The 16824-nt window shown below is 39.8% G+C and overlaps 1 protein-coding gene across 4 annotated transcripts in view; it reads right to left on the minus strand.

Annotated features, from left to right (window-relative positions):
• Nucleotides 1–16824, minus strand: part of ZNF407 (zinc finger protein 407) — a 453603-nt gene that overhangs the window by 299704 nt on the left and 137075 nt on the right. The window lies entirely within an intron of this gene.

Here is a 16824-nt window from a genome sequence, read left to right on the forward strand (position 1 = left end):
GAGTAGCAGATAATATTTTTTAAAAACTATACCAATAGACCATTAGCATTATGAGTGAATTTATTTTCCCCAACAGTATTAAAGATATGCAAAATTTTCATTTTTCAGAGTTGCATAGTAAATGATTAACACCAGCTCTGCTCATTATCTTGCTTAACAAAACTTCTCTAAAAACAAATAAATCAGAAATGCCTCTAACATTCCCAAATAAATAAATTACAGACCTGTTCAGTGGCAGCAATGATATTTTAAATAGCTTGTGCAAGCTCATTGTACAATTTTATTACAAAACTGCAATTTATAACAAAACTGTCCACTTTTTCATTTTCTACGCAGTTTTACTCGCAGAAGCAGCTTCTGAAAGACTAAGAAACTGTATAATAGGAACATAGCTAAAAAATGTTAACCCTGTGTTAACACAACAATTTACATTAATTGCTAATTAGGCAGTGATAGGCATTACAGAAATGGTTTTATGAGCAAAATCTTTTTTTCTCTGTTATAATGAGATTTTTAGGATAAAGACAGTTAATAGGAACAATCACAATGTGATAGGGGACCAAGTTACTGGAACATTTTCATAATGGAAAGTAAGGAAATGTACTGTACACTTCATATTAAAAATACATTGATTGAAACAGATTTCAGTACTACTGGTTTAATGTCCTTGTAAATGGAAAAGAAAAGAGGGAAAAAAAAAGCAGTAAAACGTATAGCATTTTCCCTTCCTACTTGAGTGTCTCACCTCAAGCAGTTATGTTCTGCTTTCCCATAATAATAAGCTTTGTAAGCCCTTCATAGTACCCACACTTTATATGCTCGCCCCTGCCTAATGTGCAGTTTTGTTTCAAGAATACAGTAAGTGTTAAAGGGCAAAATTAATAATAAGATAAATTTCATTATTTTAATGTGAAAGTCAGGAAAAGTCAGTGCATGTCAGTACTCAAGAAATTCAGAACACTAAGGTAATAAGCTAACAGCAGTTCTAGGTGTGTATACTAAAACCTAGAGATAAAAATTCAGGGAAATTAGGGATTCCCCCAAAAGGTCAAGTAAAAACATTTTTATCAATGGCAGAGTAAAACCATTGAGCATTATTGACAATAGCTCTTTCTGTTGTAGTTTCATATTAAAAATAACCATCATTGTTAAAAATACATACGCTACAGGAAGAATTTTTCCTTCAAATAAAAGCATTGAGAAATGATTTTGTTACCTCTGCACAAAGAACAGAATTAAATGCAAAGCATAATAAAATTAAACTGTTATCTGTTGCCAGTTCCCTAAAGAGCCAATAGAAATATTTTTTTTTAAGCATTAGAAAACAGCATGTAAATTAAGGTGACTGAAACATGCTTTCAGCTAGCAGAGTAATATGGTAGCTATTCATCACCTGAAGTCATAAAACACTAGGTCTTGTCCTTAGCATATTCTAATGAAGCCTATCATGCAAATGAGAGTGACCTTTTCTGTGCATTCTGTAAGTTCACATTTATGCGAGGAGTATATATAGTTTGCCAATACAAACTAGCCAAAGACTGCGTAATTACTGTAATCAATTAGTAGTTAGTGTCGCTCTGCTCATTTGCAGCTAATGTCAGCTAAGCCATTTTTGAAAGAACCACCCGCGACAACTTCTTTTTTTTTTGTTGTTGTTTTGCAACAGGAAGATAAGATACAAGTCAAACTTTTCAAGAAGAAAGCGTGGTGGCATCCTTCTAAATTGTCTTCCTTTAAGATTCAAAAACAAGACTCTACAGTTTGTAATGGACAAAAATTCCCCAGCCAACTTACATATCCTTAAAATGACATTGAAGTTTTCTGCCTGTAAAATTAAACATTAATATTTAAATATTTTAATGAGGGACACTCTCCTGTGAGGCAGTTCAGTGCAAGTGAGGAAGACTTGGTAGAACTTAGGCACTCTTTTCAACAGATGAGTAAATAGGCCATACCCTCTGCTCAACAACAGTCTATTTTGTAGACAGTTATGGATAGGAAACATTACTGGGGCTGGTAATTAAAGGAAAAACTAATACTGTCTCAGAGATGGGGAATTTTGTGCAGGAAAATCATTTATCATGGCTTACAGTTCCCCACAACTGAAATGAATTATCTTCTTATTTAGCACATATCCATTTTACACTAGTATATTTACTAAACTGAAATGAGGGCCACTTGCTGATTTTAATTTAATAATTTATTATTCATAAAGCAAAAACATAATAGGTGTTTGAAAGTATTCTCTACATAGCATCTGCAGATAAGTATAAAACTGTGCATTTTGGGGTAAAGGAGGAACAACTGGGACGAATTTTGTATTTACACCCAAGGCCCCTGGTAGTCAAAGGAAGATTTGAGTGTTCCAGGAAAGCAGGATCAAAACCCTACATGAAACGGGCCCAAGACCCTACATTCAAAACAAAAAACAGAGCAGAGATTTGCAAGGAATTTTCTAAAATAATTCTATGGTGTAATGTTTTCATTTATTGGGATAGCTGTTTTAAAAGAAGTAAATGAAATTAGCATTTTTACTAGTAGACTATAATATTATTGCTACAATTATACATAAATGCTAGTTAAACCAAAACTAGATTATCGTTTTATTTCTGTGATATGGTGATCAATATCAATAATTGTTTTTGAGTGATTGCACCACACAACAGAAGGCTTCATATATGTATGCTATAGACTAAAGGAAAGAAACCAATATTTTATTCTCATGCTGCAATAGAGAAGAATTTGACTGCTTTGATGCCCTCTGGTTGTTCTCTGCATGTCCATAAAAGCGTAGAGATGCAAGGTATTTCTTCTGTTTCATGGAATCTTCCATATCAGAATGGATGCTGCGCACACTATGTTTGGCACTCAAGGGGCTAAGTAAAGCACCACATATGTGGCAATGTATACAAAAGATTTTTGCACATAAAATTTAAAATAATTCATAAGATTAAAAAAAACAGAATGATAAATCACAAGTTAAATCACTGTCCTACAAAGTGTAATGCCTGACATTCACACTGAAAACTAAACAAGTCCATGTCAAGGTCACAAAACTGCATGATTTTTTAAAAATCCAGGAGAACTACTCATTTGCGTAAAGTAGCTCACATGCATGCTGATCAGGGCCAAAGACATAAATATATAGCATATTGAGATACATGCATCATCAAGTCTGGAGCCTAGAACAACCTTCCTGTGTGTATAAAGAGAAGAATAGATATTTACCCTTCCTCCTGCTTTTCAGACATTCATATTGGACAAATGGGTTTTGTTTAAGCAGGAAGTCAGTGTGTTAGTCAGAGTTTACGCCATTAAAACGGAGAGCATTGTTTTTTCAAATTGTGAATTAGATTTGCTTTTGTTTTAAAAAATGTATGCTGACCGAAATACAACAAATGTAAAAGGATTTTAACTGTGGGAACAAACTGATCGCCATATTTGGGGTCGAGAGGGAATTTTCCTCCAGGCAGATTGGCAGAGGCCTTGGAGGTTTTTCACCTTCCTTTGCAGCATGGGGCACAGGGGTCACTTGCTGAAAGATTCTCTGCAGCTTGAGGTCTTCAAACCACAATTTGAGGACTTCAGTAACTCAGACATAGGTTAGGGGTTTGTTACAGGAGTGGGTTTGTTACAGGAGTGGGTTTGTGAGATTCTATGGCCTGCATTGTGCAGGAGGTCAGACTAGATGATCATAATGGTCCCTTCTGACCTTAGAGTCTATGGTCTTGCGGTTAGAGCAGGGGTCTGGGAGCCAAGCTTCCCACACTGATTTGGGCAAGTCACCTAAAATATCTCTACACTGACTCTGGGAGTGACCCTTGCAGCCCAGGTTGACATACACGTGCCAGTGGAGTATGTGCTAGCATGCTAAAACAACTGCCATTAACTTCACTGAAAGCAGGATTGAGTCATTAATTTCCCTTCCGGTTACAGTTTACCCAACTGTAAAATGGGAATAATACTTACCTGCATCATTGGGGATTGTTGTTTGTAAAATACTGTTTGATTCTCAGATGAAAAATGTTATATCAGTACAAAGTATAATTTAATAAACAGATCTTAAGTTAATGTCCCACTAGTTATAGGGGACGATTCAGATACAAAGATGTACCTTTAAAAATATTAACAGCCGTGGACTTTTGAAAGAAAAACCTTTTTTGAAGTATTTGTTTCCATGGTGATTTTCAGGTGGAAAAGAGCAATCAAGTAGCAATAAGTGGAGTGACATTGAAGATTTATTGGTTTACTTCTGCATACTGCTGGAACCAGTCACCTCATGTAGCATCAAACACGTACTTCTTGTCGATACTGACACAGAGCCAAACAGCAGGAAGATAGCTCTTTTCATTCTTGTCAGATTGTGCACTGATGGGGGCCTCTGACAGTTACTGAGAGGGGACACAGGGAACAAGATGAGCAAAGAGGAAAAAAATAACCAGTACATTTATAGGGCCTAAGGCTTCTCTCAGATAACCGCAGAGAAGCAATGGACAAGGCCTTATGGAGCAGATGCCTGACTCATATCAAAGAAAAAGCTAACATGAAATGCTTCAGAAAACAGAAGACTAGCTGATCATTACTGATCTACTACAGGATGATGTCTTTATGATAAACATTCACGACAACTTGTGACCAAAGTGCTGTTACAACACTAATTGTCCATGAAAGCTGACCTGCAGCAAAGCAGCAGAGTTCAGTTTCGATAGGCCTGGCTCAAGAGTACAAACATGATTGTAGATGACAGAAGACATCCACGCATCAAAAATCTCTGAAAATGTCTGACATGACTTTGCACACTGTAAAAAGGAACATAAAAGCTAGAGTCTTGGCTCTTTGTCAAGAAAGAAAGAATTAGATGGATAACATTTTCTTAAAGATCTTCCTAAGCAAATATCAGCTGTAAACAACCTAGGAAGTCATGTCTGAATGTATTTTCCCCAATCCAGTTCTTTTTTTGTTATCGTATTTTTAAATAAAATATAAAATACATACAGTTGATAATTTAGGTTTACAAGCCAAAGCAAATTTCCTTTTTAAATTTATGATTATATATTTTCTAATTTTGGTAGAACTGGAATTTGATTCCCCTCCCATTTTATATTAACCCAATAAGTGCCAGGACTTATGACTTGGAACATTCTTTTACCCACTAAAGCAGAAATGCTATGACCAGCAATGGGAAATTTTGAGTCCTACAGCTATAGGGTGAATGGCTGTTTCAACAAAAAATAGAGATTATAAATAAACTAAGACAACCTGAGGTTATAGATTAAGGTGTGATTTTCTGAAATGTTGGCTATGTACCATTTCTAAGCAGGAAAATGTCCAAACTGGAGAAAATTAAGAAATAATATTGGGTTTTGGTCATGTGCAGTGTAGTGCGATTTAATGTTGCTAAAGCATTTCACATTTTTGAGAATGCTTAGTTTAGAAAGGGAGGTTTGAGCATGCATTACATATTGTAATTTATAATTATTGCAGCATTTCTATTTTTTAATAATCTAATGAAGTGCAAAAAGCACCTTTCTACTGTAGTAATTTAAAATTGCACTAAGTGATTTTAAATTACCTCTCTTATTGTATCTTATTAAAAACAGTGCAATCCAAAACTAATATTTTAATTGATAATTTAACAGTTAAACTTTATAAAGTCCAAGCATAGAAAAGAAACACAATGAACAAAATAAATCCCTAATCCTGCTTGATAATCATAATTTTGGATCAAGAGACAAGTTATTCTTGTTTAACTTTTGAAATGGTTCATTGTTTAGATTGACCTACATCTAAAAAGAATTTAAAATTAAATTGATTAAAACTGAATCAGTTTAATTATTCAATGGATTCCAAAATTACCCACTTTAAATATTGAAGAGATTGAAAACGTTAAACTGTTAGGCCAAAAAATTAGAAATGTGACCTAAAAACCATAAGCATATGAAATAAGTTTGGGTTGTTTTTTTTTTTATTGTTTTGGTTTTTTTTTAAGAATGACCATATACAGAAAAATGACAATATCAGGCTGTTAAAATTTTTATAGGGAAATAAGAGACCAATAAGAGAAAAAATCATCAGTACATTAAGCACAAGAATGCGCAACTGAATTGCAAAGGGGAAATACCATAAGTATTTTATACTGTTAGCAATATATGAGTCAGTTGGCAATTCTTTTCTATTATTCCACTGTGGAAATTTCTCAACAAACTGCCTCTCTATAAGAACCTTAAACTTTCTCAACCATGTGACAGCAACTATTCATTCTACTTTAAGGGTAATCAATAATATTCACCTATGTGATTTCACAGCTTTTGAGGGTATTATTTTTAAGTCATGTTTACTTCTTTAAAATACACATCTGGATGTGTGGTTGAATTCAGTGTTTTTCGACTGTGGATCATACATGATCTTCCCATTCAGATACAGTAAAGGTAACTAACTGATGACTAAAGATTGTCTTATCTATGTTTGATACTTACTAACATGCTGTTTATTAAAACCAAGGTGAGCTGTTTCATACAAGCCAGTACATTCAACTTTGTTATTCTTAGACTGTAAACCTTATCTACCTCTGTGTTTATATAGCACCTAGCACAACAGGGACCACATTATGATCTGACATGTTGGTGCTGCTATAATGAAAACATTAAATAAATAATAATTTACAATACTTAGAACGAAAATGTTTATGATTGTCTGGCATCTTATTTACATCCATACAAAAGGATGAAAATCTCAACTACATGTATTTTAATATATTGTTAATTTGGCAGAGAATGTTCTACTTAAAATTCAAATAGTATCAGAGGGGTAGCCGTATTAGTCTGGATCTGTAAAAGCAGCAGAGAATCCTGTGGCACCTTATAGACTAACAGACGTTTTGGAGCATGAGCTTTCGTGGGTGAATACCCACTTCGTCAGATGCATGTAGTGGAAATTTCCAGGGGCAGGTATATATATGCAAGCAAGCTAGAGATAATGAGGTTAGTTCAATCAGGGAGGATGAGGCCCTGTTCTAGCAGTTGAGGTGTGAAAACCAAGGGAGGAGAAACTGGTTTTGTAGTTGGCAAGCCATTCACAGTCTTTGTTTAATCCTGAGCTGATGGTGTCAAATTTGCAGATGAACTGAAGCTCAGCAGTTTCTCTTTGAAGTCTGGTCCTGAAGTTTTTTTGCTGCAGGATGGCCACCTTAAGGTCTGCTATAGTGTGGCCAGGGAGGTTAAAGTGTCCTCCTACAGGTTTTTGTATATTGCCATTCCTAATATCTGATTTGTGTCCATTTAGGAATGGCAATATACAAAAACCTGTAGGAGAACATTTGTCATAGAGTTCAGATTACAAAAGGAAGGGCATTTCAGACATTTTAATATTGACTTGTAAACTAATGTAACACTCTCTTTGTTTCCTGCAACATTCAGGCTAGCAATGCCATTACAAAGAGACAGCGGTGAAAACATTAAGAAGTGTATATACACAACTCTTCCTAAAATCTGAAACTGCTCTTTCAACAATAACATAATGGTAGGTTGGGACGGGGCAGCTGCACCTCACTGGCTGGCAAAGGGTTCATAGCAGCCCTTGGAGCAGCTGTGCAGAACCAAGCCAACCAGAGGAAGGGGCTGGACTAAGGGCTGCAGTTCGCCACTGTGGTGAGAGGCCAGGCAAAGGACTTCTGGTTCACCCGGAAGCGGGGAGACAACGGAGTTGGGGCACAGCAGGAGGGCCATGCTCTGAAGAGGATGCCACAGTCTAGGAATGATGCGGATCCTCCAGACAGTGGTGACAGTGGAGAAGCACTGATGGAGAGTGAGAGCAAGTGTACACTTACCTCCAAAGCAGTAGGAGTCGATTTATCACGTCTAGTGAAGACACAATAAATTGAATGCCGAGCGCTCTCCCGTCGACTCCAGTACTCCACTGGAGTGAGAGGTGCAGGTGGACTTGACAGAGAAGTGTCAACAGTCAACTTACCAAAGTGAAGACACTGCAGTACATAGATCTAAGTACGTCGACTTCAGCTACATTATTCACATAGCTGAAGTTGCGTAACCTAGTTCGATTTCCCCGCCCCCCCACTCCAGTGTAGCCTAGGCCTGAGACACACAAAAGGAGGGTGCCCTTCTGATGGAAGAGCTAATTCCCAGAGCAACCAGCATGAGGCGCCACGGTAGTGAAAAGAACTCGTTGCATAAGTTTTGGCACCAAAAAGAGAAAGTATAGTTTCTGACCAGGATGCACAAGAATTTTAAAATAGAACTGTTGAAAAATAAACCAACAAAAACTACAGACTCATCTCAGTAAGAAGAGTCACACCAGCACTAGCTTTTTCTCATCATCAGTACTAGTACAGTCATATATCAAAACAGAAAACTCAGCTCCATAAGGCAGAGCTCACTGAAAATTGTTCAAAGTTAGTTTGTATCTATACAGTACAGACATCTAGGCCATCAGTTATACCACAAATATGCAGTATGGGGAAGAGAATACTCAGAATCCAGCTCCAAAACAGAATCCAGGACTCTCAGCTCCAAATAACAGACTTCTATCACTTGAACTAAAGTAGAATCTGTCACAGTGGGCCAGCTGGTTTAGAGCAGTAGTACACATTTACATTAGCCAGCACATTATAAAGGTCCAAAGGGTTTCAGCCACATGTTCATTCCGTGATGTCTTCTAACACACCCCTCCCTTCTCAATTTCATTTTCTTCTTCCATTTATCAAACCTAGACCTACAATGATCATGGGGCACCAAGCTCATTCTAACATTATTTGGCACCAGGCAGTCACTAGCCAGTGCAAAAGAATTAGGTATGCTGCACATTCTATTAGTCTCTCCTTCAAAAAACGTGAGTCATCCTTTCTCCCCTGTAACCCAGATCATTCCTGACATCACTCCTAACCTCAGAATCTGTAATCCACTCTACAGGATCATAGTGCAAATGTATTTTAATTATGAATCTACTTCAGGGCCTTCATAATATTATTTATTCATAGAGCTGTATTTCAATCTTTGGGACCTAAGTATCATTCTAACTTTGATACTAGTCTGTACATTTTTAACAGTTACTTGTGGATTCGTGTGGGGTTTTTGATTTGTTTTTTATTGATTTACTTTCAGGTTTATTTTTAATTGTCAAAGGTTTATTTTATTCTATGTAGGGTAAGTAATTTTATGGTATTTGTTATATTGAGGGGAAGTGAAGTGTTTCTATTAGATGTAGGCAAAGAAATCACTTCATCTATGGAAAGAGCATAAATTAAAGCTAACAAGAGACAACTCTAATTTATAAGGCTTCTCAGCTGGATGACTAGTTGCCTGGTGACTCCTCCCTAAATGAGGCCTGTAGGCAGAAGCAGCTTCAGTACAAACTTCTGGCTGCTCCCACTACTGGGTACCCCAGTGACTCCCCCTTCCTTTTCTCTATACTGTGGGTCTCCTTTTGAGAAGTACTCTGGACAACTTTCCTGGAGCTGCACCAACTTCCACTCAATCCGAATCTCCCTTCCACACAAGCGGCTGTACTACAAGATGGGTACCCACCAATCCTGCCACTGTAAAGGTATCAGTCAGAAGATTCTGCTCCACCAGTGCCACTCCATTTGCAATGCCTTCCGTCATGCTGGATGTAATTCTGGGCTTTATCTGGTAGGATGACTGACAACTTGGCTGTTGGACAAGCTAAGGTTGTGCCTGCTGCTGAAGTCTCCCACCAAGACATGGGATTTACTAAATGAGTATATGGATTTAAAATACAGAGCCCACCTACTGAGGATGACATGGCTCATGGACAATGATCAGGACCATCCTCCGCATAAGCATCTACTAAGCACTGGAGCATCTCTACATTGGCTCCTGTAGCAGCACTGACCATGGCAGCTTTATCAACCTTGCTTATTATATCTAGGGTGACCAGATGTCCCAATTTTATAGGGACAGTCCCGATTTTGGGGTCTTTTTCTTATATAGGCTCCTATTACTCCCCCACCCCCATCCCAATTTTTCACATTTGCTGTCTGGTCATCCTAATTACATCAACAGTGGTTCATGCCTGGGTCCCAGCTGTACAACTGGGCTGTTGTGTTCCAGCCTCCTTACCTAACTATGGTTATACCAGAAGGTCTTATTCAAACTGCAAGCATAGATTATTGCACTGGGTGCTCTACTGATTGCCAGAACACCTTCTTCCAGCCATATCTGGGAATTAGCTCTACCAGTCTCACATCCCTCTTGTGGTTGCTCATTCAGTCACTCTCCCTGTCTCACTCGCTTGGAACTCGACTACTCCTGCTTCATGGTTTGGCCCTCCAGCCAGGTCACTATAGTCTTCCCCTTTCAGAGTATCAAAATGTCTCAGGACCCACAGTCCCAGGCAGTCCTTCCTCTCACTGCCACTTAATGACACCACTGCCCAGTAACTGGTAGGGGAACCCAGGCTTTCCCTCTACACTGGGTTCCAACCCAGGGACTCTACAGTCAAGATCTCCACAGTCACAAACTTTGCTGCTATATCCCTGGGAAAATTTCTACCTTACCTTCTCTCTCTGCAGACCGCCCCCACCACCATGACCACTTAAATCTGAGTCTGCAAATGAAGCAGTTGAGATGGTAGAGGTCAAGGATTGGTCTCAGATGCTCCTACTTCAGGAAGTAAGTTGAATAAAACCTGCTCCCTTTGTACTGAGGAGAGAAGTGTTTTATCACTCTTGCTCCAAAAGGGAGTCTACCTCTTGTTTGGGAATACTCTCATGAGTGTGGCCACCAAAGGGAAGTGAGGAGGGGAGACGGTTTGAAGGCAGTAGGGATGCAAACTCAATCATATAGTTCAGTATCCACTTGTCCATTGTTGTTGCACTCCAGGTGTTGAAAGAGTTCTAGCTGGCCACCAAATGGGGTGGGGTGGGGTGGGGTTGGGAGGTGTTGGGCTTAGTGGTTCGTGGCTCTCGAGGTCCCATTAAAAACAGCATTGAGCCTGAGATCGAGATGCAAAACCTGTTTCAGGGAGCGTGGGGAAGGGGGTCTTTTCAACCTGCTGCCTCTTGCATGATGATTCATAGGTCCTCTGGTGCAAAAACTGTGGAGCCGTAGGTCTAAGTCTAAACAATAGGCAGTGAAACTTTCTCTTAGGGGCAAGAGTGTATATCCCCAGTGAGCGGAGGGTAGCCCTAGAATCATTCAGTGTATGGAGAGACTCATCTATCTTTTGGTTGAAGAGCTGCCATTCATCGAAGGAGAGGTCCTCAGTGGTATTCTGGAACTCCCTAGGGAACCCTGAAGCATGGAGCCATGACTCCCTGCACATGACAATGGCAGCAGCCATAGCTCTAGGGGAGGTATCAGAAGCATCAGCTGTGGATTGGAGAGCAGTCTTGGCTACCAGTTTGCCTTTGGCTGTCAGAGTTTGGAAGCAAACTCTGTCCTGTTGCTGAACGCTGTCAATAAACTGAGCAAACCTGGCATATTTAAGGAAGTCATATTTAGCCATTAGTGCCTGGTAATTGACTATCCTGAACTGAAAGCTAGAAGGTCTACGCATTTGCCCTCTTTATCTGTAGGAACAGACTGGAGATGTTGCTAAACAGCCCTTTCAGAAGCGGTCTGCCCACCTGTGAAGTGGGAGCAGAATGAGAAAACAAAAATTCTGCCTCTTTTGCCAGCACATAGTAACACTTCTTTGCCCTCTTGGGGGTGGGAGTGCAGGAGGCAAGGTTGGGCCAAACTGTCTTCCCGGGCTCCATTAACAGGGAACCACCCTTCTGTGATCTGTACATCACATTCCTACCACTGCTGCATATGGGTGCCCCACCACTGTAGGTTAATAGTGGCTGGATATGCTAATATCTCTGCTTGAGATTTAGTGAAAACTCACAGCAGTAATTTGCACAAACTATAGGTCTGTTTAGGCCATGATATTAATCTCAAAATCTTATTTGTCTGTCTGTTAGAATGTAAGCTCTTTGGGCTACAGACTGTGCCTACTTCTATGTTTAGAAAATGGCTAGCACATTGTGAGTGCCACAAAAACCAAATAATTTTTTTAAAAAGTGAAGTAACATAAAAGATCAAGCAAGTGAAATATCTCATATAATGATTAAAATAAATATTTCAAAAAAAGATGTATTTCCTAAAATTTTGTTCTGAAACTAACTGAACACCCTAGCCCCACCCCTTCACTGAGGCCCCACCCTTGCTCACTACATTCCCCTCCCTCAGTGACCAGAAGAGACTCAGACTTTTGGAGGATGATTCCATGAGAAATTTATCACTAGGACTGATCAGGAATGAATTTCTCATTTTTAGTAATTTTCATGAACCAATCTCTACCAAAGGACCAGGAGAGAATCTAAAAGGCTTTTAGAGGAAGATTCCATGAGAAATTTATCTTTAGCACTAATCAGGAATGAATTTCTAATTTTCAGTCATTTTCACATACAATCTCTGCCAAATGACCAGGAGAGAATCTAAAAGACTTTTAGAGGAAGATTCCATGAGAAACTTATCACACTCCTTCACAGCTTGAGAGAGATGCCAGTTTGCTATACTGCCCTGTACCAGCACAATATGAGCTCTGATAAGCACTGAGTCTGCTCCTCTGATTAGCAATAATCCCCATCTTACAGAAATTCATTTGATCTCACCGTCTGTCCCCCAAAGAACAATTCAGGAACACAAGAAACCAGCAGGTTTGTATCCTGCCAAAGTCTTGAAAACTGCTGGCGTTGCATCCAGGTATGTGGGTCATCACCTGAGACTGGGAGAACATTCCTTCTTCGCTGGAAACTTCTGTTCCTTGTCTTTCCACCTCCTTTGCTCCTATGCTGGAATTTTGTGTGACACAAGGGGGTTTACAAATATCAGAACCTTGGTCTTTATCAGGTTAACACAGTGTGACAAAGTTCCTCCTCTACCTTGGTGGGTGCTGCGCTTGTTGGCAGATTTGCTCACCTCAGTGATCTTTTTCACAGTCTGAGTCAACTCTTCCTGTGTCTGATCAGGAGTTGGGAGGTTTGGGGGGAATCCGGGCCTGCCCTCTACTCCGGGTTCCAGCCCAGGGCCCTGTGGATTGCAGCTGTCTATAGTACCTCCTGTAACAGCTGCATGACAGATACACCTCCCTGGGCTACTTCCCCATGGCCTCCTCCAAACACCTTCTTTATCCTCACCACAGGATCTTCCTCCTGGTGTCTGATAAGGCTTGTACTCCTTAGTCCTCCAGCAGCACACCCTCTCACTCTCAGCTCCTTGTGCCTCTTGCTCCCAGCTCCTCATACACACTTCCTCTCCTATGGCTCCCCCATCCCTGACTGGAGTGAGCTCCTTTTTAAACCCAGGTGCCCTGATCAGCCTGCCTTGATTGGCTGCAGGTGTTCTAATCAGCTTGTCTGCTTGAATTGGTTCTAGCAGGTTCCTGATTACTCTAGTGCAGCCCCTGCTCTTGTCACTCAAGGAACAGAAAACTACTCAGCCAGTGACCAGTATATTTGCCCTCTACCAGACTCCTGTACCCCACTGGCCTGGGTCTGTCACAACAGGCAGTTGTTTGTTCCCTAAGTCTATATAATAGACACTTCTATAAGTTCAAATCTATCCAGTTACTACCCATTGTGCAATGTGAGATTCCAAAATTCTAGCCACAATATAGAGAAAATATATCTTCTGTCAGATGCTGCTGTGTACTAACTGTGGCTAAATAGTGACTTTTTCAATAGTGACCACAGTAAGTGGTACTTTAGGCTGTAGCTAAATAGCAATTTGGGGGCTGGAAATTTTCTTGCCACAGCTGCCTCACAGTGCGGGTCTGTTGGTTCTCACCCAAACATTCAACAGCTATTACATGATTGTATGGTGCCTAGCTAGCTATCCAACCACTAAATGCATGTCACTTTAGTAATTAGACACATTATACATTTTATTGAAGTAAACAGTGCAGTCACTGATACACAAACACTTCAGCAAGTTAGAGATGTAATACAGTCAAATGTACACTACTAACATTACACATACAATTCAAAGCACGGATCATCCTCTCACACCGAAAAATACATGGAAGGAGCAGTGGGGAAGTAAATCTCCACAATTCCCTTCCTCCCACTGATCCGTTGAGAGGGAGACAAAGCTGATTTTCCTCTGCCATCCATGTGTAGGACAGCACAGCTAGCTACATAAAGCCCTTGAGCCTCCATACCAGCTCCAGCCCTTGACAATGGCCTGGCCCTGCCACTGCTTCTGCAATGATGCCATACTACTGGGACCACTGCCTGGCTCTGTTGGAACAATTCACATCACGATGGACTCATTCATAGCCTGCTCACTTCTGCCCTCCAGAATGGATCTTGGACCATGAAAAACTCTGCGGTGTTCCCAGGAATGGGGTGGGGATTGTATCCAAGGCTCAGTTGAGCCCCGGACACTCTTCCACACAGAAGGGCAGAGCTGTGTGTGTGGATGGTTCATCCTTTTCAGGGATCTTGGGGCATGATCTGGCCAGAGAAGTCTAATCTTTTCTCTCTAATAGCACGACCATATCTGTGGAGCAGCACTCCTTAGTTTTCTTGATATTTGTGATTTTAAACAATACTAAGGAAGTTAACCCCTCTTCTTTATTAAATCTGACTCTTCACCTGTTTCCCATTTCACATTCCCAGGGACATAAAATTGCACAAAATTAGCTCTTATTTGGACGTAATAACATTTTGAGTTGGAGAGGTTACATTTGCCCCATATTTGTTTGAAATACATTAAATCCTCTTGAGACAATTTCTTCTTCAGATACTACCCCCTTTTACTTTCTAATGTGTTTTTATCATATGCCATTCTCCTCTCTAGCACAATCTACACAGTACCATACAAGTGATCTCAGGGATGCCTAATCACTTCTATTTAATCTCTAGTTCAATCTTTTAATCGTAATTAAAAGCCATTCAGCTTTAGGATTTTTGCAAGCAAAATGGTCTCGGTGAAACAAATTATTGCCAGCTTGTGTTACTTGGATCTTTAAGATCAATATACAGTTTTTTAAAAAGCGTAACGCTGACTGTAAGAACTGTACTCTCTGCTCCTAATTTTTTTTCTCCATGATCTTAAGTGGATTCATTCCACCTATCACTAGGAAGTCATTACCAGGTTACTTTCCCATCTATTTGACTGAAGGAAGGTCAGCTTAAAATGCCCTACATGTAAGACTGAATGTATTCAGACTCCACCTCATTCTGAATGGTGGTAATTGGGAGTTCCACAGTTGAGAGCCTTCTACAGAGATCATCCACCAACCAGCTCCCAAGAGTTTTAATCTAAGGTTTGTAATTTGTAGTGTCTCCATTGATCATGGCTGCCACAGAATTTCAAAAAAAGGTGTCCTCTAAGATAAACAAGGCTTTACATGGGGCTTGAAAATTTTATTAGACACTTATTTGCCAGGGAATTATGCTTACCAGCCAGAGGTTGGTATGAAAGACAGAAGGATCCTGCTCTCCAAGGACAACAGCTGGGAAAGAGGGCACAGAGAATGGTGGGAAAGGGTGGGTGCTGGCATTCTTACCAATAATCTGGACCCTGCTCAGGATAACAGAAGTCAGATAAAGCTGAATACCTTTCCAAACCTTCTCTGAGTGCTAGAAAGGAGAAGGACATTCTTTGACACTTAGCCCTTTACACACACACCCAAGTTACCTGGCTGCTGTAAAGGAGGAGAGTCTCTGCCACTGGACCCCTCCTGCAATCTCATGGCTGCTGTGAGGGAGATGTTTCCATTACTTCACCAACCCCATCCCCATCAATCTGTTTTTGGGATCTCCTCCCCAGTGAATAGCTTCAATATCTTTGTCTGCTGCTACTGCTTACAACTTTTCCAAGCATCAACAGAATGCAACGTATGTAAATGTTCGTGTCTTTTTTGCTACCTACAAAGTGCTGAGTAGTAGTTGTGAAAAATGATCCGTTGTTGTGAAAAGTGATCCATTTTCCACACACTGATGTCTTGGGAAAGTCATGAGCAGCTGCAGCAAAGACACTGGTGCTGCCTGTAAACGCTCTTAAAAGACAGCAATATGAGTTCACATTCGGCCAGCATTTGGAGGGTTGTCTTCATAATAGGGTTGCCAATTTTGGCTAAATGTATTCTTGGAGATTTCATCACATGGCATCATCTTTAATTAAAGATTAATTTTTAATTCCTGGTGACTCCAGGCCAATCCTGGAGGGTTGGCAACCCTACTTCACAACCATATGGGCTAGAAACCTAATTTTTTTTTTATTTATTTTTATTTTTAACAGAAGCTGAGATTTTTCAGAAGTAGACAGCATTGATTGCACCACTCACCACAGAAACTGACCACTGGAAAAATCTGAATAATTAGTCATGTTCTTAAGTCTTCAAAATTGCACCTATAACTTTTATTGAACAATATTTAACATGTTGTAGTTCAGTAGGACTTTCAAGAATCTTTTAAAAGATATTGGCCTGGTAACCCATCTGGTGATCAATGGAATCCTCAAAACTGTTTTAAAAATAGCTTGGAACTCCTGCAAGAGGAGAGATCAGGATATTTTAGAAAGAAATGCTCTGTGTCTCTTCGTATTTTTATAACATTGTCCTAACCTGGATTGTTAATAGAGCGACTTTACTGAAAATTGTGTGCCATCCTAACTAATGGCACCAATAACAGTTGATACAAGGTCTTTGGTCAAAAAAGTAGTAACTCTTGAATGAAAAGACTGTCATAATTTTATTTGGTTTGCTGGGATGCAGGGGCAGATGTAGCTCTACCCTCTGTCCTGGCACTGTAACTCTAATCTCGGCCCAGTGAAGAGGATAGGCTAGGAGGGGATG

This window comes from Chelonoidis abingdonii, chromosome 2 (assembly GCF_003597395.2).
Source record: "Chelonoidis abingdonii isolate Lonesome George chromosome 2, CheloAbing_2.0, whole genome shotgun sequence".
Classification (NCBI taxonomy): domain Eukaryota; kingdom Metazoa; phylum Chordata; order Testudines; family Testudinidae; genus Chelonoidis; species Chelonoidis abingdonii.